Source organism: Suricata suricatta, chromosome 3 (genome assembly GCF_006229205.1).
Source record: "Suricata suricatta isolate VVHF042 chromosome 3, meerkat_22Aug2017_6uvM2_HiC, whole genome shotgun sequence".
Classification (NCBI taxonomy): Eukaryota; Metazoa; Chordata; class Mammalia; order Carnivora; family Herpestidae; genus Suricata; species Suricata suricatta.
The window spans coordinates 164563493-164567737 of NC_043702.1; the positions used below are offsets into that span (position 1 = coordinate 164563493).

The 4245-nt window shown below is 44.8% G+C and overlaps 1 pseudogene; it reads left to right on the forward strand.

Annotated features, from left to right (window-relative positions):
• Positions 1 to 2839: 2839 nt before the first annotated feature.
• Positions 2840 to 3993, forward strand: LOC115287158 (annotated as a pseudogene).
• The last annotated feature ends 252 nt before the right edge of the window (positions 3994 to 4245 follow it).

Consider the following 4245-nt stretch of genomic DNA (forward strand, 5'->3'; position numbering starts at 1 on the left):
TGTCTACTCTTGCAAACTGTTCTTGGAAATATAGGGCTGAATTCTGGCTCTCGCTCCAAATCAAGCTGGCCAAGCATGTCAGCCCCCCTCAAGGGGAGCCCCTCCCCGCCTGGCCCCTTCCCTCATCACTGCCTTAGGGGTTCATCAGGCACCGTCTCAGAAACCACTGGCTTCATGTCTTCTGTTCAACGGCGTATCTGCTTCGTATCCACGCTTGTTTTCCACCCTGCCCTCATGGGGACAGAGCTAATACATGATGAAATAGATGTCCTTATTGTTTGAATCATCCTTGGATCATCCTTCTGTTGCTTGTAATCAAATATGGGCTCTCTATTGCCTATAGGAAAGAATTAAGATTATTTGGAATTAAATACAGGGCTCATCGAGGTCAAATGCCTGCTTCCTTTTCCAATCTCATCTCTTATCAGCTCTTCCTTTGCATCCTATATTCTGCTATACTGAATTATTGGTAATACTTTAAAATGCTGAGCTTTTTACTGGAATGCCACGTTTTCCTTATTTGCTTTGGTAATTTGTACACTTCTTACATGTTCTTCAAAATCAATCTCATCTACTTCTGGAAGCCTTTGTGGATGTCCTCAGATACCTCACCTAGATCTTCCACATTTACAAGTAGCCACTGTTATGAGACTCGTTATCCTTATAGAGTTTTATCGGTGCATGTATAGGCAAAATAGAAATAACATAATTTTTTGGAAATCATAACTGATGTAATATTCTATTATTCTGCAATCAAGCATTTGCATAGAGTCTCCAACTCACTGACCACATAATCCACCCCTGGGGTGAGTCCCGTACATCGCAGGGATGTGGTTTGTGTCCGGCTTGCATAGAAGAACTACAGGGAATACAGGTTCCTGCAGTTTGCTATTTTCATAGGAAATTCAATTCTTGTTCTTGGCCCCAGGTGCCTTTCTCCCCCTGTATTGTCTGACTCCTTGAAGATGTAGAATGTGCTAACAAATCTACCACAAGGAAATATGATTCAGTGACGGAATCGCCAGGCCCCAGTCTAGGACCCCGAGCCGGTCCGCCTTGGGCAGAGGTATCCCAGTACCCGGGAAATGGATGAATCTAAAAGGCTTGCAGCAGGGTCCTGCCACATGCGGCTGTGGCTGGCAAAGCCACCTCCTGAGTTACTGTCCCTGCTTTTGGTCTGCCCCTTGGACCTTGAGCCCCAGAGCCGTCCCCTCATACCTGCTCTTGACTCACGTTCACACGGCTCCCAAAGCAATCTCTCCCTCTGGTCTCTGATACTTTCTCTCAAGATAAAAACAGATGCTCGGAAACGAACCCCCCCCCCCATTTTATTGTATTCTTATATTTAAAGACTAGCTGCTTTGGGCATTAAGATACTGCTATCTCCATCTGTTTGCATCATTTAATTTCCTGCCAGAAATTTATATGCTAACCTGATTTTAATGGGTAAAACTAAAGCTACAGTTTCCTTTCACACAAGGCAGGTCAAGGATGTCCATTTTCCATTGCCCCTCTCTGTGCCTCTGTCACATGAACCATGTTTAAGAGTTCTCTTATACTCTGGAGGGAAAACTTTATTTAAAAATATTTTTTATAGATGACTGGGTTTTAAGGGGAACTAACTTGCCTAAGAGCTCTGTTCGAAAAATTTTTAAATGTCGTTTACTTATTTTTAAGACAGAGAAAGACAGAGCATGAGCAGGGAGGAGCAGAGAGAGAGGGAGACAGAATTGGAAGCAGGCTCCAGGCTCTGAGCTGTCAGCACAGAGCCCGACGTGGGGCTTGAACCCACGAATGTGAGATCATGACCTGAGCTGAAGTCGGAGTCTTAACCGACTGAGCCACCCAGGCACCCCCTAAGAGCTCTGTTTGATTTCCTTCTTGAGCTGGCTTTCTTAATCTGAAGATTCCTTGGAAACAACTTTAGAAATATGGTGCTATCTCTGGGAACCATAAAGCGCCAAGTCCTATAAGACGCCCATGGTTTTCTTGTATCTATGGTGAAATGGAATTTATTCACTCAAAGCTCAACCACCTTTGCTAAGTATTTCTTTAAGCACAAGCCCTTACACTGTTGCTAGCTTTCTGCCATGCTGTGAATGTTAGATGATGAAGGTCTCTTCCAAGGAGCTTTCCCGAAGAACGCCAACCCCAGTTGATTCCATACGTCATGACTCTCGTGGGTACAGACTCAACCACTGGATTAGAAGAGCCACCAGAGGATGCTGGAACTAGGAAGGAGGTCTTGGACAGGGATTCCAGCAAGGGCAAGCGAAGGCCAGACTTGAGCACATCTCTGGGAACCTGGCGTGGGAATGATTCGAATCAATGTCAGTGGGGTTCTCAGGGCGCATTCACACAATGGTTCTGTCTGACATCAGAATCTGGACTATTGGGGTGCTGGAACTCAGGACTAAAACACTGGCTCGTAGAGTGAGAATTCTTTTCATGGCAGGAGCCCAGGAGGCCTGAGAGCGTGTACATTGGAGGAGGAACAGGAAGTGGGATGGAGCCTCCAGGGACAGGGGCTCAGAATGGGATGCTGGTTGCAGGGTGGGAGTTGGGGTGAGGGATCCGGTCACTTCATGGACCAGAAAACTGATTTCAAAGAAGCACTCTGTGGAGGCATAGCTCAAGAACAAAATGAAGAAATGTTTATGAAAACATTTGGTTGGTTTTAAGTAATGCTTTTCCCAATTACAATATTAAAGTGCAAATGCAATCAGTGTATACAAGGAAAAATCTCAGAAAAACACAAAGAAAGGTTCTGGGGTTAGCCTGGGTTGACGGCGGCAGAAGGGAGACCTGGGCTGAGGACGAGGGGCTGACCTGCCGCCCGATGCTGGCCTCCTCCTGGGGGTCCCACAGGTGGAAGCCTGGCCCAGAGCCTCCCTTGCACCCAGGGTCATCTGTGTGCTACCTGCCCCGGGGCCCAGATCCGGTGATTTTAAAGAGAAGCATGAACAGCCAAGATGAAAACCCCTGCTCCCTTTACCTGAGATGTGGCCCTAATGGAGTGAGCACTAAATTATTTCCTACAAAAAATATATAAAATTGGAGCCTCCCAGCCATGCTTGTAAAATAAAGTTGCTCTCCTCTGGTGAAAAGCAATGAGTGTTCATCACTAAAGTTATGGGACACGTGAGGCCAGTTTCAGCAAATTTTTCAGCAAGCTCTCCCGCTCTAGGATTGAGGCTAGAGCCTCCAGAGGGGTCCAAACTATCGTGGAGTTTCTGGGTTCAAAGTTGTCACCCAGAGCTCAGCACTTGATGAATATGGTTAGGTTTCAGCGGCAGGATTGGATTCCCATCGGAAAGCAGCTTCAGCTAGTTTTGTGAACTAATGGATTCAAACGTCTGATTAACCTACAATCGTCATCTACTTCAGGAGCCTTACAGACAAGTCACCCTCCATGCCTTTTCCTTTTTCCTCTTAGAACTGGATTGACATCTGGAACCATGACTGAAAACTTAAATGCTTCCATTGATAAAAGTCTGCAGCAACTTGGTGGAGGAAATATTACGAACCCCAGAGAGTGTAAAATTGTGCCATAAAACCTTTCTCTCCTTGAGAATGACCCTAAAAATGCAGTTTCTTCTTTCCTACCAAGGAAAGGAAGTGACAGCTCCAATATACCTAACTCTGAGTTGCTGTCTTTTCTTCAGCATTTATGTAGTCTAGTTAATCATCTCCGTGCGGGACATTCACACCAAGTGGCAGGAAAACATCACTGACGTTTGGTCATTGTTGGTGTTGCAATGGGGGAGGAACCTGTGTGCTTTTACCTGGAAAAGACTCTTACTAAACATATGGAATGGATGGAAAAAAGGTCTTGTGGAATACATTGGTCTGTGAATATATAAACTCCAGGCGTACGTAGATACAACAATCACTTTGTTAATGAGCTTACGGCAGGATCCCTACTGCCTACCCACTGGGTTGGCTCTAGGACTGTGTGGCTCCAGAGAAAGGCTTTCAGATGGAGAAAGATAAGTGTTTCACATGCACAAGGTACTACAGATATTTATTGCATATTTATTGCAAAGCCAAACCCCCTGAAGTTCAATGCGAGTATGGGAGGATCATCTTACTTAACATTAAGTGACCTCAGTGCTCATTTTAACTGTACATGCTACTGTAAATCTAGAAGTGTAATGTGATACGGTCATAGATTGTTTTTGTTTGCAGTATTTTTGGCTTTTATTTTTTACTTTTATTTACTTTTATTTTTGTCTTAGCATTTAA